Below are 24,887 nucleotides of genomic sequence, written 5' to 3'. Positions count from 1 at the left end.
ATCCTTCTTGGGATATGGAAGAAAATGAATGAATGTATAAAAGAAAACCCACTAAGTACACGTAATCGAAAATATACTAGCAGTAACAGTATTGAAAGTGCTATATTGGTACTTGTAAATATCAAAGCGATATTGCGAGCTCTTCGAAAATATGGTTCCCTCAAGTTTAATGAAAATATATTCAGTGTATTATCCTTGAAATAAGAGAATTTTGGCGAACCGAACTGCAATCTGTGGGAAGGAATCATAATTCCTTTCATGATTATAATCATCTTCAATATTTAGCCGTTCTCTGCTATGCTAAAAAAGGACAGTTACTGAATTATTTAAAAAAACATATGGACGATACTGGATATGTAATGATAATGAGTTTAAAGAGCATTGTCTGAAGACATAATTAGTTCATGAATGAAAAGTCAGACGCTACCTAATACTATTTCATTTAATTAAAGAATATCCGGGACTGGCATTCTGTAGAGACAACAGTACAACTCCGGTGAAAAATGAGAAACTTATTATTAACGGTTTACTAAATGACATGGTACTTAAAGAATTAGTGAAAAATATGCCTGCCTCCTTGAAAAATGTCTAAAAATATTGAAGTTTGTTTTGTGCTTTTTTAATAGGTTTCTAATCATGTCAACAATATCTAAGGAACGGCTTAGGGTATTAATTTTAAACTTTCACTGCATGTTGAAGGGAATCTTGGACTAGCGAAAAGGCACAATGTACATACTACTATCTACTATCACTACTACGGTCCCTACTAACACAACTACTTCTGAGGCTACGGGTTTTAAAATCAAACATCACGGAAATGTTTAGGGGGATGTTGAATTAAATAACAGGCATATACTTTTACTGCTACTACTAGCACTAAAGCAAAGGCTATAAGGGTGAAACTTTCAAGAAATGTTGAGGAGATGTTGAGCTAAATCAAAACACACTATGTAATACAGATTGTCAAAAGGGCGTATCAGTAATATATCAGTAACGGCTTAGGATATTAAGACGAACTTTCAGGGCGTGTTGAAAGGAGTGTCAAACTAAGCAAAATACACCGTGTGGATAGAAGTTTTCGACCACCCTGGTTTATTCATAACTCCTTACTTTTCTTTGAAACTCTCTTTGGTGCAAAAATTGTTTTAACTTATGAATCAAACTATTATACTTGTTTAAACAGATAAGTGTCCACAAGAAAATATATAGATATTTCATAAATTATTTATCTTAAATTTTTTTAGTACAGGTCAAATGATCTAAAGTAGCTGCTTTTAACAAGCAACATTCATGAAGACCTTTTTGGGAAAAATTAAAGGAAAATGAGCAGAAGCATAACACTTGTCTGTTATGAAGAAGTCGCTCAGTTGGGTGTCTGTTTTGCATATTTTTCGTTTGTAGGTCTGGATCCGAGGCAGGTTAAACCCAACGTTCAAGAGAGCTTACAGTGATTAATTGCAATAACCTATTGGATAAGCGACGTGCCCTATTGGATATTTTTATTCAAGCGAAGTTTGACAGCAACCATTTGCAATAATCAATAGAGATATAAAATATAATTTCATTTTTTAACTCTTTGGAGTTTGGAATGAACTAATAGAACACCAGTCAAATTTTACGCATTCTTAGCAAAAAATTCAAAAAAGTGGGACGCTGAATGAAAATTATGGAAATTTGATCTTGCTAAACAATATTTTTCGAATTCATATTGGTGGTATATTGCTCAAGCTTAAATAGGCCTATTGTAGATTCCCATATATAATTCCAAGCGAGCAATTTTCGCTACCTTGGAAAGTAAGCTAGTCCAGTTAAATAAGGGTAGCCTAGTGAAACCCGAGTACATTTCTAGAGCCTAAACTATGTCCTGAGGAAATATATCCTGTGTGCAATGTATTATTTAGGCCTGTTTATTTTTTTTTTGTAGATCAGGGCACTTAATATAGAAGGAGCTGTAGAAACTTCGAAAAGGGTTCACTTGATAACCAATTTCAAGTCCTAGTGTCCTTTTTAATAGCCAAAAGGGATTGGACAGCAACCAGCCCCCTTCCTCACACCAATCATTTCCCAAAGTACTTCCAATCAAAATTTTTAGATGGTTGGACTTTCTTCAGTATAGTTGAAATACAACCCCCCACAGCCCTCAGGGCAGGCTGCTTAAGAGACAAAATGATTAGAAGGGAACTAACCCCCCCACCCAGAATATATTTTCCCAAATGCATTCAATAGAAATTTTGAGATGGTGATTTGTTCAAAAATTGTCAAAAAATCACACAACAAGGTCAAAAATGTCAACTGTGATGGAGAGAAGCTATCCCTCCTCCCTTTTCTTGACATCCCCTTTTCCCCAAGTACATTTGATTAAAATTATGAGATGGTATTTTGGTGATTGTCTATTATATAATACACTCCTTAGAACTGAAGTTTGGTGAATGCTAGTGAAATAAAACAAATTATGGTGAAAATACAATACTTTTGTTACAAAATTAGGAAAATTACCACAAAGAACTATGGAAGGGGGCCACCCAGAGTGCATTATTTTAAATACACAACCAACCAAAATACCAACTATATATTTCATTTAGATATAGCTATAATGTAGTTTCCCAATAAGCCACAGGTAATTGTCTGGTATAGACAGTATGGAAACTGGGTATTGTAACATCTTTGCACAATTTCTTGAGTGCATATTATATACTAGACACACACTGCCATTTTGTTAGCAATAGTCCAAAGAGCATATAACAATATCTTCAGGGTGGATACACCCCCCCCCCCCCAGAGCCCAGGGGAAAGGGTTGTAAGTTATGTCCCATGGCACATAAATTTTTTATGGAATGGATGGTTATTAAAACTTTGGATCAGATGAGTCTCATTTGATTAAGTTAGAAGTTTTAGTGTGAAAAGTCAGAAGTGAATAGGAAACACACATCCAATCAAAATTTAAAGAGATCTAATTTGTCTAACATTGTTGAAAGGTCCAGTAATTGTGTCTTTGGGGATATCAACCTCTAAACAGTCCTCAGGGTAAGGGTTGTATGTTAAGCAATCTGTTGATTGCTTTAATTTAGTATATGTTATTGAGAATGGTATGCATGTTCAAACTTTACTTTCCAAGAAGATAAAGGGCATTCAGACCAGCTTTTTAGTGAATGTTGAGGGAAGTGTTGAATTAAATCAAAGTATGTTATGTGTATATGAATTGTATAAAGGGTTTAACTTAGGAATTACTGAGTATACTCACTTGGAACTTTCAGGAAGTGATAAGGGAGATGATCAACAAGGCAATATTTGCTTGCTACCAGTACTACTACAACTACCACCACTATTCCATTTACAATATTGAGGAGAAGTTTGAACTAAAACAAAAGACACTGTGAGTATGCACATTGTCAAAAGAGTGTATCTCAAGAATTGATTTGGGTATTAAGTTGGAACCTTCAAAAAATACTTAAAGAGGAGCACCATCTGACCAAAAGGCAATATGTGCCCTCTACTGCTAATACTACTATCACTGCTAAATTTTCTACTACTACTACTACTACTTCTATTGAACTACTTTTACGGGCCAATTGTATTCAGTTGAAACTTCCAGGACTTGATGAGAGGGATGTTCTATTGACCAAAAGGCAATATGTTAATATCACTACTGTTACTAGTACTACTGCTGTTACTATTAGTACTATAACTAGTTATATCAGTACTACTACTATGACTACTATTACAACTGTGCCAGAAGGTATGAAGGTGAAATTTTCAAGGAATTTTGAGGGGGGGGGGAGGATGTTGAACTGAATCACAACACACCATCTGCATGCAGGTTGTCAAAAGAACTTAGTAGCAATATCTTAGAAACAGTTTGTTGTGTAAAGTTGAAAATAACAGGGTTTGTTGTAGGGGATGTAACCAAAAGAAAATATTTTCATCCTAATGCTACTTCGTCTTCTCATATTGCTACTACTGCTACTATTATTACTGCTTCTACTGTTACTACTGTCATTAAAGCTAAGGCTACTACTATTAATTCTAGTGCTTTTAAAACTAAGGGCATTAAGCCAACAAATTTGGGATATAGGCCTATTGAAACTGTACAGGTTGTCAAGAGAACATATCTGAAATGCTTGATGGTATTAAGTTGATACTTTCAGTGTGTGTTGAAAGGGATGTTGAAGAAAACAAAGCTACTATGCACATACTGCTACTGCACAAGCTAAAGGTATTAAGGTGAAGCTTTTAAGGAATATTTAGGTGGATGTTGAACTAAATCAAAACAAACTATGAACATATGGACTTTCAAAAAGGTGAAAAAGCAACATCTCAAAAACTGTATATATTATTAAGTTAGACCTTTAAGGGTATGTTGGTGCAGCAGGTTAAGTTGAGGAGGTATAGAATCTAGATTAAAACATACTGTTCTTGTCAGGATTAAAAATTGTAGAAAAAGTTTCTTCAACAGACAAATAGCAAGCCAAACTATGAATTCTTATAGAAAAAAACCCAAAAAGGTAAAAAAAAATTTTCCCATGAAAAAGACTATGTAGAAAAAAACAAACAGAAATTAATATAATAAACTTTTCCCACAAAACAAGTTTTTCAAAGAAATGTTAAGAGCTCCAGTAAGCCAAAAAAGGGGCAGAAATAAAGTCAAGTAATCAATCATACAAAAGCAAAACTCCCACAAATCACTATCAATAAATAAATGGAACTCAAAACGAACAGAAATTACAATAAATAGCCAATCAAACTCAAAACAAGCAAAAAAGAATATGAATAGGGCTGATTGATAACCTCCATGCCTTCTCAAGACCAGAAAATAATTTGTACTTTGCTGAAAATAAAATATATTTATATGTTTTCACTTTTTTTACTTTAATAAATAAAAAATTCTTAAAACCTTAAAGAATAAATATTAGTACATGTTAAATTAAACTGACAATACACAGTAATTTTTTTCCGATTATATGTTATAAATCTATAATTGCTGCTGACACAATTGAGTTCAAGATCCTAACCCCTCATCAATATGGCCAAATTTGTCCCTAGGATTATATTAGGTTGTAGGCTGGAGGGCAGATACTGGTATATTGATGCTAATTCACCAAAAGTTACACAGTGTCTTCAATTCATGGAAATTTGTTGAGTGAGGGGGGGGGGAGTTTTCGAAATCTAGATTGAAGGGAAATTTTGTTGTTTTTTCAATGAAATTATCAAAAGAAGTATTTTTAAAATCCAAAGAGATGACAAATAACCCCAATAAATGTAAAAAAGTGTGTGTATTTTCAAAAATGAGGGGTTGGAGAACATTATGTTTTTCAACGAAAATACCAAAAAAGGTACCAGTATTTTTCACTAAACATAAAAAAAGTAATTTTTGAAATTTGGGAGAAGAAACAAATGCCTCTCCTCCTCAGTTGGAATCAGTGTATGCCTATCTGTAATATTCTAGAGTTACAGTTCTTATGAAGCAAACACTATAGGCTAGTAAAAAATTGAAATTACCATTAGATTCCTCAACTGACACTTCATAACCAAACCTACAATATTTCCCCTAGCATTATACCCATCCTAATGGTCCCAGATATAGCCTAGTCCCAAGTTATATATTAAACTAAAGAAGCCACTACTAATGAAATTGTTACTTTATAATTGCCTATGCAGCAAGTTTTGTTCCATCAGATTTTACCTTTTCTCTATTTTCATCCATATTTTTCAATCATTTTTTACACAGGTTTTTTTTTTTAATGTATTCGACACTTGTTGACAAAATTTAAGAAATGGCAGAATATATGATTATTTTGCTATCTATAGCTAGAATTTTCTTTTCTCAGCTGTCATGTGAAGGAAAGTCAATTTTGGAAATGTTTGAATATTGTAAATATAGACATCAAAGGTAAAATATTGCGTAGTCCTCCATTGTGGAAAGCTTGATATTTATGAATTCAGATGAGTTACATTATCAAAAGATAAATGAAAATGTGACTAAAAGAAACTTGTTGCATATTATAAAGTAAGAATTATATTAGTAACTTTTCTTTAGTTTTATACATAGCATAATGAAATGATAGTGCACCTTTGCTTTTAAAGTGTCAAAGGAAGAGCTGTAACAACATGGTGTTACCCAGGTATTAGGTTAGGAAAAAATGAAATATGTACTACCATTTGATTCTCTATTCAACGCTTTGCCCAAATATAATCATCTCTACTTTACTATTGTGTCACAGCCAGTGTTGTTACTAGCCAAAATGTTTGGAGGGGGAGCAAGAGATTTTACAGACTGGCTGGTCATTTTTACCAACTGTTATTTGTCAATAATTAGCATAATGCCTGTTTCGAATACAATGCATAATACTACTGCACAAGGTGGTATTACCACTGCATTTACCAACCGATGATCCATCTCTTGTTTGCAGAGCTAAGGGAGCTCATGCTAGTGCTGTCTGGACGTATTTTGAACGAAAGGGGTGCTGAATTAATTGCTAAGAGGCTACATGCTAAACTACTTGATGATTTGTCAAATGTGAAGAGCCTAGTGGACATTGTGTTGTCTTATGATTACCTGAAATATGCTGAAAAACGTCAAAAGAAATCTCTCTTGATGAGGGTACGTGAACACTTCAGAGCTTCAGCTTCCTACTTACTAAAATACATCTCCTCAAACAGCAACTCTGCCAGACTTCTGAAGAGCTTGAGATGTTTTCGTCCCACAGAGAGAAAAACAGCAAGAAGTTCAAAAGATATTGGTTTCATAGCTACGAAACTACAAGTTGGTGTCTCAAGATTAGATGTTTTGGATGACGAGTTGAAGCTCATGCAGCTTGAGAAGGATCCAGATTTGGCAGCTACGACGAGTATTGGGCGAATTTCTTCTGTCATGAATATTCGTTTGGAAAAGTAAATGCCCAAACCTTGCAGGCGTTATCAAAGCAGCACTCTGTTTATCCCATGGAAGTGCAAGTGTTGAGAGGGGTTTCTCACTATCAGGAAAGATTATGTCTGAACAGAGAGCAGCAATGGGAGAAAGAATGTTGAATGCAAAGCTGACGAGTTGAAAATGTGCAGAGGCAAGCCTAAGACGCATGGTCTGATGAAGCTTGCACTGGGAGCTTGAGTTAGTTGCCTGAACCATCTTGAAGTTCAGCATGAACGCAAGAAATTTCAAGAGGAGGATATGAGAAAAAAGTCAGATGACCAAGAAGAAACTAAGCTGCTAGAAGAGCTTGAAAAAAGGAAAAACTGTCGAATCTGCAGGTAGGCCTATAAACACGACAGGAAAGATTTGTGTCAGAACAAAAGGTTCCCAATAGTTTGTTAAAAAAGGGCGTTGATAGACTGAAAAAAGGGATTGACTGCTATAATCTTGAAGAAATCAGTGTCGCCCAGACTATCCTGGAAAGCTCTCAGGCGGTAAGATATGAACTGAACTGTCATAACATTCTTGCTCAGTCTCATAGAGATCTTATTTATAGTGGTTCAGCCCGTGCAAAACAAGATCGAAATGTCATATTTAAATTTATTTCCTTCTCAGCACCCCCTTCTTCGTCACTGTCCTCAGCTTATATTCAGGAAGCTGAATGGGATATATATTACGAATCTGAGTTTTATGCCCCTGATCCCATCATCGAGCAATCTTATGAAGTAGCTCTGGATCAGTTTTCGGATGCTCAACGCGATGAAGATTTTTGTGGTCTGTACCTATTCTGTCGAAGATGCCACCTAAGAATTAAAATGGAAACGTTCATCTGGTATTGACCAATTTAGCGCAATTTATTTGAAAGAGGAAAACGTCCTACTCTTATCTGTCTTTGCTTATGCAGATGATTTTCACCCAGGCTGTTGTTCCTTCTTCTTTTTGAATTGGAGATCTGACTCCTATCTCTAAAAGAGGAAATCTGAAGTCCACTGTACATCATTCCGCCCTATTACTGTAGCTTCATTCCTTTGCAAGCTCTTTGAGCTACTATATATTATGGAGCTTGCAAAAGTTTGCTATACTCCTTCACATCAGTTCGGATTCAAGCGAGGTACCGGGTGTGCCAACCTTTTTGCTGTTACCGCTGTTGCAAATGCCCTGATTGATGTGGAATTGTTTGAAGAAAGCCTTGTTTTGGGGGGATATGATGTCAGAAGTGCATTCGCCCACGTAGTGATGCTTCTGAAAGCTGGTAAACGTGGATTGAATCTGGCCATTATTCGTTCTCATTGATTTATATTCAAGACTACGTATATGCCTGAAACTACCCCCAGATAAAGGCATGCCCCACCTTTTTAATAACTATGTGCTGGAAGTACAAGATCCGTGCCCACCTTCACTGATTTTGTCCTCCGTAAACCGTTTTTTGATATGCTATGCTGATAGCATCTTAAATCTTAGTCAAACTCTTCAACGTATCACCGAAATTTTTGGCTTGAATTCAACTCCTCCAAATCTGGTATTGTCCTGTTTAACTGGAAAATAGATTCCTCTGCCCCTTTCATAACGGTTGGATCTAGCTCTGTTCAGCCTATAGATCACCTTATGTATCTAGGTCTACCCATTGCTTCTTCTATCTGACACACCCGAAAATTTCTTCTAGAACAAATCAGACGTAGAATCTCAGGAGTATACGCTTCCATTGTATCTTCTAAACTTAGATTTAATCAACCTCTTCTAGCAAGTTTATATAATGATGTTGCCCTTCCCCATATCCTCTACACTACACCCTTTTGAAAACTCATAACTAAAACTGATAAGAGTAAATTCCGATCCATGTTCTCTTGCTTTGCCAAGTATCTGCTTCTTCTGCCTCCGTGATATAGAAATTCACTCTCTATTGCAAAATTCAAGGTTGTTTGCCCAGAGGTTGCCATATCACAAAGCGACTGAACGTACCAAATGCTAAGAACTTTCTCGACTCAGGGCATTGTATGGCGTTTCCTGCCTTTACTTGTGGTGCCCTGGTTTGATATTCTTATGTTCTGTCTGTCTGTCTTACAATTACTATTTTGAGCATTTAGAGATGGGTTAGGACATGGGTTAAAGTTCCTTCAGATTAAAGAATATATGAAGATTAAAAGAATATATATGTACATCAAATTTTGTCAAATCTGAGAAGAGTTGTGCCTGTAGATTTTATAATTTTTTTCTGAATGGTCAAAATCTCAGAAAAATTAGTATCACTTTTCCAAAAGCTATAATATGGGTGAAGTAAGAAATGGATTTGAGAAGGATAAGCCTATTGTGTTTAGATGTAGTTTCCTATGAACTTAACCATCAATTGGGCTGCTATAGGCTGAACTCATTATACTGTTTTGCTCGAGCTATTGTTTGGATGGCTCTGGAAGCCACCAGCAAAAGTGTCATGGGTGGAGCAGGCTTGCATCTACTGGCAGAAACCCTGAACCCAATAATTGGTTTTCAAGTAGCAAGATGAACTACTTACTTTGCTACTCCTGTTGTTATTATAAATGCTTGACCTGTTTCTTCTACCATGGGTATTGCCTTAAAGCTCTTAAGTTTTTTTTTATTATTGAGGGCCCTAGCACGACAAAGCTAAGAGTACCCTCAAAATTCATTGTGTCACTTTAATGCTGGCTATTTTTTACAGTTTACCTGGCTCGAACGTTCCTTGTTCACAAACAAGATATTCTGTTATCACTTTGGTAGAGATGCAATCTTGCCTGGAAAACATACAGGTAAATTTCAAATGCTCAAGCTAGAGAAAGGTATTAGTTGTGACTATTGGAAACAATAATTGATTATTAAAAGGACTATCAAAAGGACTAATTTTTGTTTTTATCCAAAAGCTTATTGCTGACAACTTCTCTTTTTGGTCACTTCTTGCTGATAGATGCAAATACCTATAAAAAAGAGTAGATAGATTTGGTGTTGCACTAAAAAAAAACTGACTGGAGGGTAGGGAAAACCACCTAAAGTCTACCATATCTTAAAGCAGTTAATAAGCCCCATGGACAATAATGAGCTGGCTATTTGAAATAGACAAAATTAAGGTCAGTGTAGTGCTTGGTGCTTTGATTAAACATTTGCTAATAGTAGGGAGCTTAGCGGAGTGCGCATTAAAGTCTGACAATAGGACACATTTCAAGCAGTATACGTTTATTGTCATACCTATTTATAGACTTAATTTGAGCCTAATCTAAACGCAAGGTTTAAGAATGGAGCTGAAGGTGCAGGTTTATGTTGCAGCTGTGGAGAGGGAGGGCTCAGGCCCTAAAAACTTACGAATTCTGCTCTGAAATGTAAAAGATAAAGTTTTTTGGTACTAGCCCTCCCCCACCCCTCAAGTGAATCAATCTCTGTGCCTATGGTTTTAGGCTCTTGAGTTCGAGAGGCTGCTGCTGCCATACACTATGTCGGGTTAATGGTATACGCCATTTTGTAAGATACAACTGCATTTGATACCAATTTTGCAAGTTTTTAAAATTGCAGCTGTGGTCAAGGATCAAGATTTTACCATACCATTCCTGCATGGCATGGTTGTGATGAAAAAATTAACTTTGCCAGGTCCATTCTACTTTGTGAAAGCTGTTGAAATCGGCTGCTTCGTGGCTTTTCAACTGATCGAAATAATTAAAAGACGTTTGAAAGACTAATGAAAAAAACATTCTTGCTGTTTTGCATTAGTGAATCAAGTGAAAAAACATTTTCAGTTGGAATTCCAGCCAGATAAAACTCCTCTCAGCAGGCAAGGGTAGACAGGACTTCTCAAAGCCTATTACATTGCTTTATTTTCTTTCACAGAAGAATGTGTATTGACAATAGTACTGACTATCAGTGTATCAAGGTCAGTCTTCTTTATTCTTCAATTTCTTGATCCATCTGTAAAGTTGATGAATCAATCACCAATAACACTGATCTTTATTGAAGTATGTCTGTGCAAAACCTTTAATTGCCAATATTTTCTTTTTCAAGGAGAAGATTAAAACTTGCATATTTCCGTGGCAACATTTTCATTTGTTATCAACCTAGTCCTTGCCTTGCAAACTTCAGCTTTAGCATTACTTTTGCTATTATTCCTGATTTGCCTGTCTGATAGTTCTGAAGGCTTGTTTAAGATGCCAAGAAGTCCCAGTTAAAACGATGATTTAATTAAATAAGATTTTCTAATTGAGAAATGCTAAAACTACCTAATTAAAAGATTCAACTAAAATTATACAATAAAAACTAATCAAAATTATTGGTGTGGCTTTTACTCTTCCAGTGGCTCACCCTTCCATTAATAATAGTTATTAATGAGCTATTTTGTGTAACAGACTAAATTAGGTTCAATGTGTTGCTCAGTATTATGATAGAACACTTGTTATGGGTGGGGTAGATTAGATAATAAACTAAAAGTTTCTAATTAAAAGTTAGTTCTTCTTGTGGATTCGAGTGATTATCCCTCCTCCGTATTATGGTTTGGCATTTGGAGGGGATGCCTTTTTAAGTTAATTTTTTTTAATAATTGATATAGGACAAAATAATTAAAAAAATTAGATAACTTGAAAATTAAAAGGCCCTTCAATAAGTTCTTCGTGTTTCATATTGTTAGTTTATTTTCAATTTGTCCTGCATGGTTCTTAGGAACAATCTAGGGAGAATTATACCCCTAGACTGCAGTGATCCTTTCTATCAATGAGTTTGTTTGTTGTTCCCATAAACATATTTTTTATATATATTTTATATGTTAATAAGCCCAAAATAATGCGTTTCAATCCTTCGAAAAGAGAAACTACTTGCCCTGACCACTGGCACTCTACCACTTTGACTGCAATTGTACTTGGTGTGACATCCAGCAACGATTGTTCATTTAGCCCGTACATTACGAACCTCTTAAGAAAGGGCAACTACGCGCTAGTGTTTCCACTTCAAATTTTTTCAAATCCCTAGAAATCCCTATTTTCAATACCAAAATCTCTAAAAGTTTCCCAAGTTCTGACTTCTTTCTAAGTCACAGGTAAAACCTTATTATGATGTCTTTTAATAGCAATTGTTCAAGACGATTTATTTATAACTCAAGACCTTTTCCTTGTACTAAAATACATTCTTTTGACGTCTAAAGCAATGCTTTGTATTTATCAACTAGCTGGGTTTGGTTTCGATTTATAGATTCCTGTCCCAGATCTCAGATTATGGACCATATAAATATGTTTTATTTATTTGTTTTTCTTTCCCACTATATTTTCCTTCTCTATTGCTATTTTTGCAACGCCCTTGTTTTTATTTGAATTGGTACAGAGGATTGCCATGAATGATATCCAACCGATCGCTTTTTCAAACATGATTTTTGTTTTGACTTTTTATATTGAGTTGTGCTTATGATATTAAAAATGTCCGAAAATTTTTCTCAAATTCAGAAAATCCTATTTTCCAAGGGGGAGGGGGGAACGCCTAGAGCCATCTCCTAGAAGACTCTTTCGAGGCTGCCGCCCGGTGAAAAACATCACAAGATTCTGGAAAAAATCATTAAATCAGCTCATAAATCACTAGACTATTGAAGAAAGTCACTAAATCAACCAAAAAATCACTAGGATTATAAAACTATTTATCATTGCAATGAAGTTATTTTGCTTCTTTACCATGTTGTATACAGGCGCATGAATATGAAGGGTGTAAAATTACTTATCTAGATGTGGCAAAATATCTTTAGATTGGTGTTTTCTATTTCTCATGTGAAAATTACCCTTGAAATTTTGAAAAATGCCTTCTCGCAAGTTTTAGCAATGAATAGAACAAAATTCTTGCTTCCTCCTTGTATTTTCCGGATTTGATACCCTGGGTTTATCTCCCGATCCGTGAAAATTAGTTATCTCTGACCTAATCGAAGACTTTACTTTTTAATTTTTTCCTTATCCATTCAAAACCGCAATTTTCCCCCAACAAATATGGAAACTATATTCTTTTTGCTCTAGTTGAGCTAATGTAATTGCTGGACACCAGCGAAAATTTTGAAAATGACCCTTTTTTCTATTTAATGGAAAAAAAAGTCTGTCTGTGGGTCTGTGGATCTGTGGATCAGGTGACGTCATGTTTCGGCTGACGTCATGAAATTAGTTGCCGTCATTTTTGAAAAGGCAAAAACTACAAAAAAACTAAAAACTAATAAAAAAATAAAAAAGCCGAAAAACTAAAAAAACTAAAAAAAGGAAAAAACTTAAAAAACTAAAAACTAAAAAAAACTAAAAAAAAGGAAAAATGAAAAATAGAAGAGAAAAAGAATACTAATAAAATTAAAAATAAAAATAAAAAAAATAAAAAAGATAAAAAGCTAAAAAAAGGTAAAAACCAATAAAAACTAAAAAGAAAAAAAGGTAAAAAACTAAAAAAAAAATTCATCTAAAAAACTAAAAAAAACTAAAAAACGTAAAAACTAAAAGAACTAAAAAAGTAAAAAAAAAACTAAAAAAAGGAAAAAACTGAAAAATAAGCGGGATATAAAACAGGGGGATATAAATGACGACCGGGACACCGGGACATAAGGAATATAAATGAATCAGAAAATACAACTCATGTTTCCAAATGACGTCGTTTGGAGCCCAAATTGAAAATCCAGATCAATTTATGTCTACTTTCAAAGTAAAAGGGCAAATTTATCATAGAGCAGGGTCTCTTCTACCATTCTCAGGCGAGAATCATAAATTTTTACAATTGTACTTCATCAGTGATAGAAATTCTGAATTGACTGCACGTTGCGAAATTTCTCCCAACATTGAAAGGACAATCGTTTCCCAATTACAACATCTTTTCCACGAAAATAATAATTTAGTGCGTCTGTTCAAAACAGCCATCGATTTGATGCCTACTTATACGCATAAAATTGTTATTTCCGCTGACAAAACGCCTCCTGGCCAACATGTGCGTAGATACAATGCTCCAACTATCGACGAAGTGGCCATCGTTATGGTCGGTGATCAGTTTTTACCTCGAGATATTATTCTCAGGGTTTCCACCACACGTGCTACAACTAAAAATAGGCCTACCAATAATACTTTTAAGAAATATAAACCCACCAAAGCTTTGCTATGGCACTCGACCTGCCGTAAAAAAAACAATGGAAAACCTAATAGAGGCCACAATCTTGACAGGGCCTTTTGAGGGTGAGGCTGTTCTTATTCCTCGCATTCCCAAGATTCCAACGGATCTGCCTTTTCAATTTAAAAGATTGCAATTCCCAATTCGATTAGCATTTGCAATCACCATTAACAAAGCTCAAGGTCAATCATTAGAAAAATGTGGTATAGATCTTAATACTGATTGTTTTTCCCATTGACAATTGTACGTTGCATGTTCGAGGGTCGGTAAACCTGACAATCTATTTATATGCAGCGACAATTGGACAGCGAAGAATGTTGTATATTCGCAAGTTTTACGCAGTTAATTTGTATTTTATCTATCTATCTATCTATCTATCTATATAAAAACGAGTTGTATGTATGCATGTTTGTTTGTTTGTAAAAAGAGCGTTTGCATATGATGTCATTATTAGTACATACGGCTTTGTATATGCAGAGACAATGGGAAAGCCAAGAATGTTGTATATTCGCAATTTTTACGTAGTTTAACTCCTGCAGACGAAATGAATGCTTGCCTAAAAAATTCTAATTTATAGGCACACGTAAAAATATTAAAATTAACTACAAATATGCGAGTCCGATTGCAAAACGATGACTCTGGTCAAACAGTAGACTCAATTTCAGGACGTATACAACTACCTGCTGATTTCTGTAATTTAGTGACGTCCAAAAATGAATTGATTGAAAAAGTATTTCCGAATATTCTAAAAAATTATAAAAATAATAAATGGCTAAGTGAAAGAGCGATTCTCGCACCCAAAAATATAGACGTCCACGAAATCAACAATATTGTTTTGAACAAGATTCGAGACCAGGCAGTCCTTTACAAGTCAGTCGACACAGTTTTGGAACCAAATGAAGCGGTTAATTTTCCATCTGAATTTTTAAATTCCATAGATCCTTCAGGGTTTCCACCACACGTGCTACAACTAAAAATAGGCGTACCAATAATACTTTTAAGAAATATCAACCCACCAAAGCTTTGCAATGGCACGCGACTTGCCGTAAAAAAAAACAATGGAAAACCTAATAGAGGCCACAATCTTGACAGGGCCTTATGAGGGTGAGGCTGTTCTTATTCCTCGCATTCCCATGATTCCAACGGATCTGCTTTTTCAATATAAAAGATTGCAATTCCCAATTCGATTAGTATTTGCAATCACCATTAACAAAGCTCAAGGTCAATCATTAGAAAAATGTGGTATAGATCTTAATCCTGATTGTTTTTCCCATGGACAATTGTACGTTGCATGTTCGAGGGTCGGTAAACCTGACAATGTATTTATATGCAGCGACAATTGGACAGCGAAGAATGTTGTTTATTCGCAAGTTTTACGCAGTTAATTTGTATTGTATCTATCTATATAAAAACGAGTTATGTGGATGCATGTTTGTTTGTTTGTAAAAAGAGCGTTTGTATATGACGTCATTATTAGTACATACGGCTTTGCATATGCACAGACAATGGGAAAGCCAAGAATGTTGTTTATTCGCAATTTTTGCGTAGTTTGAAACACATATATAAATCTATCTATATTCACAGGTGGGACACAGGGACACAACTACAATGGCGCATAACTAATATGGCGCGTAACGACTTACGCGCGCGGGGGGGCTTGGGGGGCGCGAAGCGCCCCACCAACTAGGTGTTGGGGTGGCGCGAAGCACCACCCCAACAGCTAGTATATATATATATATATATATATATATATATATATATATATATATATATATATATCAAACAGTTCATGGTAACGAACTGTAGTAAGGAGCGACCCGGCTCAATAGTAACCAAAACTCTAAAAAATGGAATTTTGATACGAATAGCTACATCAAAAGAATCGCATTTTAATGCTGATTTTAAATATATAAGTTTCATTTAGTCTTACCCATCAAAAGTTACGAGCCTGAGAAAATTTGCCTTATTTTAGAAATTAGAGGGACACACCCCCTAAAAGTCATAAAATCACACCATCAGATTCAGCGTATCAGAGAACCCTATTATAGAAGTTTCAAGTTCCTATCTACAAAAATGTGGAATTTTGATTTTTTTTTGCCAGAATGCAGATCACGGATGCGTGTTTATTTGTTGTTTTTTTCCCAGGGGTGATTGTATCGACCCAGTGGTCCTAGAATGTTGCGAGAGGGCTCATTCTAACGGAAATGAAACGTTTTAGTACCCTTTTTAAGTGACCAAAAAAATTGGAGGGCACCTAGGCACCCTCCCACGCGAATTATTTTCCCAAAGTCAACGGATCAAAATTCTGAGATAGCCATTTTATTCAGCGTAGTCGAAAAACCTTATAACTATGTCTTTAGGGGCCACTAACTCTCCCAAAGTCCCCATGGGAGGGGCCACAAGTTACAAACTTTGACCATTGCTTACATATAGTAATGGTTATTGGGAAGTGTACAGACGTTTTCAGGGGGGATATTTTGGTTGAGAGGAGGGGTTGAGAAGAGGGGGATAGGCTGGGGGAACTTTCCATCGAGGAATTTGTCATGGGGGAAGAAAATTTCCATGAAGGGACCGCAGGATTTTCTAGTATTATTAAAAAAACAATGTAAAAATAAATATGAAAAAGTTTTTTCAACTGGAAGTGAGGAGCAGCATTAAAACTTAAAACGAACAGAAATTATTACGCATATGAAGGGGTCACCTCCTCCTAATACTTTGCTCTTTACGCTAAAGTATTTTTAATAATTTCAACTATTTATTCTACGGCTTTTGTGATTCAGGGGTCATTCTTAATGAATTGGGACAAAATTTAAGCTTTAGTGTAAAGAGCGAGGTACTGACGAGGGGGTGAACCCCCTCATATATGTAATAAAAACATGATAATACAAAACTTTGTTACGTAAGCTAATTTATAAGTTACGTTTATCTTTTACTAATAAAAACATTCGTAAAAAATTAAAAGTTCTAGGTGCCTTTTTAAGTAACCAAAAAAATAGGAGGGCAACTAGGTTTCCTCCCCCACTCCTTTTTTCTCGAAATCATTCGATCAAAACTATGAGAAAGCCATTTAGCCAAAAAAATGAAAATTTTGTTTTAATTATTCCTCTGTGGAGAGCCAAAATCAAAACATGCATTGATTCAAAAACGTTCAGAAATTATATAAAAAAACAAGTTTTTTAAACTGAAAGTAAGGAGCTACATAACGAACTTAAAACGAACAGAAATTACTTCGTATATGAAAGGGGCTGCTTCCTCATCAACGCCCCGCTCTTTACGCTAAAGTTTTTTACTGTTTTAAAAAGTAGAGTTGAGAGAAAGAGTCTAACTTTAGCGTAAAGAGGGGGGCGTTGATGAGGAAGCAGTCCCTTTCATATACAGAGTAGTTTCTGTTCGTTTTAAGTTTTAATGGCGCTCCTTACTTTTAGTTAAAAAAAACTTTTTTTTTATTTAATATATACATAAGGAAAAATAAATTGGTTCTGTTAAAAAAAATTCTTTAGTTTATTTTCTGATAATGACCACTGTTGTATATGGTCCAAATATCCAGATTTATTTGTATATGCTTTCACTGTCTAATAAAAGGACTTATCCCCAACTGAACTTTTATTGGTTCGGGAAAAAAATTTGAAAAAAAAAATCCCTGTTCAAATCTCTAAGCATTCAAACTATAAGCGTAAATTAGCATGGGAAATGAAAAAGCGAAGTTTACGAACGAAAGTATGGGTTCATGGAATCATCAATTGTTCAAACACAAATTTAGCTATAGTAAAAAAAATTCTTAGAGGAACTTATAAAATTGGCTATAGCAAGCTTTTGGACCTCATAACGATGCATTGATTTGAAATTTAGAGAGACTAAGAATAGGCCAACGTTTTGTATAGTACTCTTTCTGTTTTTTAACCCATATTTCTATTTTCGTTACTCCACGGAGGGGAGGGGGCTGAATCCCCCTCAGATTTTTGTAAGAAACGCCCCTGTTTCTGTAAAAATGGACATATAGGGGCCTAAAAATGCCCCTTTTTATACTTCCACTAGGCCCGTTGAACCCATTCCTAAAATTCCACTCCTACCTTATTTATATTTACAAGAGTATTCTTTCATGGCAACATCAGGTAGCCTACTCGTGTATGACAAAGTCAGTTACTGATTTAATAGTATCGTTTTTGTTTTACCTTAATATTATTAATTTTTTTTTTTCCTGTTGGGCTCTTTGCGTAAAAATACGCACAAAATAGCTTAATGGACAAAAGTAGTTTCAAAACGTTCGTTTGGGAAAATATTCTTTAATTACCAGCCTTGGTTTATAGTTGAGTGGGCTACAGAGAACTTTTTAAACTCTGTGAATTTCAAAGTTAGTTTGCTGTAATACTAAAAACATGGAAATATTTTCAAAAATAATTTTTGTCCAAGCCCGTTTCTTCTTCATTTGAAATTTAAAAAAAAAATGCAGCATTTTTATAGATTATCATTTGAAATTTTGAAGCTATTTCTTACTTAAAAATCAAGTGGGCATGTTTGCTCCTGATAAACCGCACCCCTACCCCCTCTAAGATGCATCAACATTAATAAGAAATCTTTTTTGGTTCAATCCCCGGCTTCAATATATTGACTTGTATCGCATTGAATCTACCACTCTGTGAGTATAAGTTAGTTTCAAGAAATCCATGTGCCCCTCGACAAAAGCCTGCCATATACATGTGATAAATCGTGCCCTAAATGAGCTACCGTACTGACTGTTTTATCAGAGGAGGAACATTTACTCGATTGCACCTTGGTTTCCATTCGTTTCTTCCAATTTACATTGTCCTCGTGGTACCTGACTGCGTTACCAGAGGGAAGAAAATTGACTCGATTGCACCTTGGTTTCCATTCGTTCCTTCCAATTTACATTGTCCTCGTGGTACTTCAAGTTGCCAACTGGATCCTTGCCCGAGATCTAAAAATTGTTATCGTAGGGTCCAAACATAACTCCCAGATAGGTTATGCAGTTTGTTCCTGTTTCCATGTTACTTGGCAGTTGTACTCGTATCTGCTCTACGTTTCTGAGTTGAATTCTATTTGTCAATTATCCAAGTTTTTAGAAAAACACGTTGCTAAAGTAGGTTTGTTTTTGCCGAATCTGCGAGACATTTGGAGAAAAGTTATTAAGTTTTGTTCCCAGGCGTGTGTTAGCTATTCTTTATGTCTAGTCAGAGCCAACCTATAAATGGGGAGGAATGTAAGGAAGAAAAGGTGGAAATGGAGACGCTTGCTTTGTTTATAGACATATTAACAGTAATGCTATGTTAGATAAGTAGGGATTCGCAAAAATCGTCCGAATTGTACAGCTTTCCCTTTCTTGTTTATAAGTATGCAAGCTCTGTAAAAAAAAGAAAAAAAGAAGAAAATGTAACGTGTATCCAATGTCTCATCTGTGAACACTGTGTGTTTTTGCTCCTGCTACCTCGTTAAATTAGTACATTTTAAACCTCCAGTAAGAATTTTAACTAGTTACAATCATTAAATTACTTTTACTATGCGTTTTACTGAAGCTTACTTATTTGGTGTTATGGAAACATACCAAGCAAAACTTGGGCAGTCTTATATCATCAGGTTTTTCAACAGTCCCGACGAAGAGACGATTGAAGTTGCTTAAATGTAACATGAGCATATTGATTGGCATATTTATACCTTAGGGGGATTTGTCCCGATGGGGGAGGTCAAAGATGAAAAACGAATTTTTTTTTGCGAACCATTTCTACAGACAAGTATCCTTTTGGACAGTCGGGGGGATCCCCCCTAACATGCAGATTTGGTATGAAAACATGTGCTATTATTGCTGGAATTTGGGTGCTGTATTTTTACACTACGACTTGCCATCTAGCGACCTCTATCACGTTAGTTTTGGTACAAAAAGCAATTGGTCTGAGCATATGCTCAGACCCTTTACTCCCCTCAATATGGGGATATTTATAAGTTCTCTGAATCGCCTAGATTTCACTAAGTAAAAATAAGCATCTTGGTCAGCACGATTTGACGTCCCTATTTAAATGATTAATTAAGATTAATTTATTTATTTTCATACATGTTTGTGATCGTTGTGAATGACTCTCACTGCGTATGAACCAACCCTGATAAACGAGACGCTCTACAGAGTGGCAAACGTGGTCCAGTTTCATTTTTGTAATCCCCATGTATCACTATTTCGGACCAAAAATACCCAAAAAATGTCACTGGACCCGTAAAATTTAAAAACAACACTATCTATCTCAAATTTGAACCAAAAGTAGTGTGGAATTCTGATTTTACACGAGAAAGAGTGGTTTTCATTGGCTGTTAGTGATGCTTTGACTGAAAGCATAAAATACCACTTTCTTTTTCAAAGGCTTTATCTAAGTGGAAAACGATCCTAATTAGTCGGAAGTGATGAAATGTATTAATTTTTTCTCCAATTAAAGCGCATTTCACGATCCTTCTGGGTCGAATATGAAACTTCTGGTACAGTTTTTAAAACCCAATATATGCATTTGCGCGTTTACAGTGCGCAAGCCCACTAGTCCGAAATAGTGATATTAGACGAGATTACGTTTCTAGAATGACCATGATACGTATGGACCACGTTCGTCACCCTGTTTTGTTTCTCTTTTTTTTTTTTACATTGATTTGGATCCGAATGATTTAAAGTGAAAACTATCAGTAGATTAAATTGTCATTTGAAGAGGGATGGTAATCTTTCTCTAGGAGGGTAGCGGGTACCAGCGTAAAAGTCACAGTCAAAAACTGTATAGGGACACTGGCGAGTGTATTTGCCCAAGTCGAGTAAGTCCACCATAATCCGTGTATGAAACATAAGGATATACGTACATTTTTACTGACGAAAATGTTCTGTTTGCACAGCAATTTCTGGCCTATTATGGGTCTTTGAACGCCCCTTCCCGCGTTTACTACCATGTAGTGCTCCGTTTCTTTTTGTAGTTTTCCCGTAAACAATATTCCACTTAATGGTTCCTCTGCTGTAATGAGTTGCGGAACTAATATCTGTGATATGATGTGTCCCCAGAAAGAAATTAAATAAAAACAAGAGGTAAGAGCTCATATAGTACTTGTGACGAGGTCGGAAATGCCAAGAGCCAAGAGCTCATACGACATGAGCTCTAGCAAAATTCTAAGAATCAATAAATTGATTTAAAAGGAAAATCAGAGGATTAATGCCGGTTGGGATTTATGATTAGAGCTCTGAGACACGAGGTCCTTCCAAATATCAAATTTCATTAAGATCCGATCACCCGTTCATAAGTGAAAAATACCTCATTTTTTCAAATTTTCCCTCTTCCTTCAACCCCCCCCCAGATGATCAAATTGAGGAAAACAACTTTATCAAGTCAATTTGTGCAGGTCCCTGACACGCCTACCAATTTTCATCGTCCTAGCACGTCCAGAAGCACCAAACTCGCCAAAGCATTGGACCCCACCCCTAACTCTCTCAAATAGCGCGGATCCAGTCCGGTTACGTCAGTCACGTATCTACGACATTTGGTTATTCTACCCACCAATTTTCATCCGGATCTCTCCACTCTAAGCGTTTTCCAAGATCTCCGGTTTCCCCCTCCAATTCCCCCCAATGTCACCAGATCTGTTCGGGATTTAAAATAAGAGCTTTGAGACATGATTCCTTCTAAATATCGAATTCCATTAAGATCCGGTCACCCGTTCTTAAGTTAAAATACCTCAATTTTTCAAATTTTTCCGAATTCACAAGCCCCCCCCCCCCAAATCCCCAAAAGAGAGTGGATCCGTCCCAATTATGCCATTCACGTATCTAGAACCTGTGCTTACTCTTCCCATCAAGTTTCATCCCGATCTCTCCACCCTAAGTGTTTTCCAAGATTTCCAATCTCCAAGATTTCTGTTTCCCCCCTCCAACCCATATGTCCCCCCGGATCCAATTCGAATTGAAAATGGAGCATCTGGGACATAAGCTCTTTCTATATATCAAGTTTCATTATGATCCGATCACCCATTCGTAAGATAAAGATACCTCAATTTTTACGTTTTCCAAGATTTCCGGTTTCCCCCTCCAACTCCCCCCAGTGTTACCGGATCTAGTTGGGATTTAAAATAAGTGCTCTGAAGCACAAGATCCTTCTAAATATCAAATTTCATTAAGTTCTAATCCCCCGTTCGTAAGTTACAAATACCTCATTTTTTCTAATTTTTCCGAATTACTCCCCCCACCCAACTCTCCCAAAGAGAGCGGATCCGGTCCGGTTAGTTCAGTCACGTATCTAGGACTTGGGGGGGGGGCTAATTCTGGTAAATTAGAAAAAATGAGGTATTTTTAACTTACGAAGGAGTGATCGGATCTTAATGAAATTTGAAGTTTGGAAGGATATAAGCTGTGTATTATTGTGTTGCGAGAGCAACACAATAAGAGCAACACTTTGGTTTTGTCCTGGTTTTTTTGTTGTTTTTTTTTTCCTATGCCGTCTATCTCAGCTTATTCCTGGAAACTGGTAAGGGTCTAACCTGTGCGGTTTTTACGGAAAGTGTGGACCTCAGGCTGGATTGATGAATATGACATTACATTTCGGAAAGCTCCGTAGAACTCTTGCCTGGGGCCAAAAAGGATGGTTTTTGCTTGTCCTCGAGCCAGAGCCTATGGTGTGCGAAGTGAAGTGGAGTTGTATAGCCTATGTCAGAAAGGAGTATCTGAAGTTGTGCAGCCAAGCTTTTGTTTAATCAAATCATGTTTCTGCTTTCGAGTGGAAAGCTCCGTTCTAGCAGGCAAGCAGGCAGGCACCAATTTCAAATTGAAGATGGACTAAAATCTATAAGTGTTAAATATATGTGGCAGTTCCCCGGCCCCACAGCCAATATATCTTCTTTGAGTAATAAATAGAAAAATTTACAGAAAGAAAAAAGTGCGATTTTCCCACGGGTTCGAAAGTGCTGCCATCTATTGTTTCTACCCATTTCTGTTCGTGATTTCAGCTGACTTTACCATTCTTTTTTTTCTACTTGGGATTGCAATAGAGAAATGGTATCAGATATGCCCTTTAAACTTTAAAAGTTTTCTCATTGCTAACGAAATTAGAGCTTATCCTTTGCTCCTTTTCAAGTGGTGGTGTTAGAAAGTTCGCCTCCGGCAAAAAAGTCAACTTTTGAACTAAGACAGATATAATTTTTTTTTTCAACGGAAATTGATAGACCTTGATGAGCTGATCAAAGTATATGCCATCCATTTTTTGGTACAAAAATTCCTTCATGAGATACATCAGTTTGAAAATTTCAAGGGGTTGACAACTTCAGTGGTAAGGTACACACTTAAACTAAAAATAGGCCGATACGAATTGTGAGATATGTAGGGGACTTTCAAGCAACAGTCGACTATTAGCTTATAATCATCTTTGGCAATGAGGGGTTTGCAACTTTTGCTGATTGGTGTACCTATTATCTGTTTCTGGTGTAATTGATGGTAATAACAACTTGGTTCCTGATTGTAAGACATGTAGGGGAGTTGTAAGTAATAATAAGCTGTTACGCTACAATGATCATCAGTGACGAGGGGTTTGAAACTTAAGCTAGTTGGTGTACCCATTATTTGTTTCCGGTAAACTTGATGTATATCACGGGAGAGGGACTTGTAAGTAAGAATCGGTTGCTAGAGGAGGCTCATGAAGGGCTACAAATTTGTGCAAATTGGTGCACATCTATGGTATTTGATCCTGAAAAGTTACGGATAGCTTCATAATACCAACTAGATTATATAAGATAATGTTCCAAGTTTCCATCCGTCACGATGTCTACGATTGAAAAGATGTCTACGACTAAACTCAGTTTAGTCCCTTCTTCCGATATTCTTTTGCTGTTGTTTTTTCAACGCTGAAGAATTTGATCGTGTGATTACTGATTGTGTTCTGCTTTGAATATGCCGTTTTGAATGCTTTGATAGTTTTGACAACTTCAGCATTTAACCGATAGCGCAGAAACAAAACCAAAGTGTTGCTCTCGCAACACTTTAATCGGCGAAGCCGGACAAAGGTTGCCGCAACACTTCACGTTGCCCAGGCAACGTAGGTCTAGTTACAAATCCCGACTGGATCCGGTGACATTGGGGGGTACCTAAAATCTTGGAAAACCCTTAGATTGGAGGGATCGGGATGAAACTTGGTGGGAAAATAAGCACAAGTCCTAGATACGTGATTGACATAACCAGAACGGATCCGCTCTCTTTGGGGGAGTTGGGGGGGTTAATTCTGAAGAATTAGAAAAAATGAGGTATTTTTAACTTACGAACGAGTTATCAAATCTTAATGAAATTTGATATCTAGAAGGATCTTGTGCTTTAGAACTCTCATTTTAAATCCCGACCAAATCCGGTTACATTGAAGGGAGTTGGAGGGGGAAACTGGAATTCTTGGAAAATGTGGAAAATCGTGGTATCTTACGAATGGGTGATCGGATCTTAATGAAACTTGTTATGTATTGAAGAATTTTATGTCTCAGATGATCCATTTTTAATTCGAATCGTGTCCGGGGACGTAGAGGGCTGAAGGGGGGGGGGAACAGAAATCTTGGAAACCGAAAATCTTGGAAAACGCTTAGAGTGGAGAGATCAGGATGAAACTTGATGGGAATAATAAGCACAAGTTATAGATACGGATTGACATAATTGGTACAGATCCGTTCTCTTTGGGGGAGCTGGGGGATTTTAATTTGGAAAAGTTAGAAAAATTGAGGTATTGTTAACTTAAGAACGGGTGACCGGATCTTAAAGAAATTTGATATTTAGAAGAAACTCATGTCTCAGAGCTCTTATTTCAAATCCCGATCAGATCTGTGGACATTGGGAGGAGTTGGAGGGGAAATCGGAAATCTTGGAAAACGCTTAGAAATGTCGTAG

At 36.1% G+C, this 24,887-nt stretch overlaps 1 protein-coding gene across 7 annotated transcripts in view; it reads left to right on the top strand.

Annotated features, from left to right (window-relative positions):
- The window catches only part of LOC136029439 (uncharacterized), a 180,616-nt gene that overhangs the window by 76,203 nt on the left and 79,526 nt on the right, over positions 1-24,887 (top strand). For 2 of the 7 annotated variants that reach the window (XM_065707843.1, XM_065707842.1), the window contains exons 1-2: positions 1,654-1,714; positions 9,582-9,669. The exons of 3 other annotated variants lie outside the window; for them this stretch is intronic. The gene's annotated coding sequence lies outside the window, so the exon portion shown is untranslated. Of the gene's footprint in view, positions 1-1,626; positions 1,715-9,581; positions 9,670-24,887 lie in introns of those variants that run through there. 2 more of the 7 variants (XM_065707841.1, XM_065707844.1) reach the window with 2 other exon arrangements.

The sequence above is a fragment of the Artemia franciscana genome, chromosome 7 (assembly GCF_032884065.1).
Source record: "Artemia franciscana chromosome 7, ASM3288406v1, whole genome shotgun sequence".
In the NCBI taxonomy this organism is placed as follows: domain Eukaryota; kingdom Metazoa; phylum Arthropoda; class Branchiopoda; order Anostraca; family Artemiidae; genus Artemia; species Artemia franciscana.
Note: the sequence above shows the minus strand (reverse complement) of the source record. Positions and strands in the feature narration are given on the sequence as shown.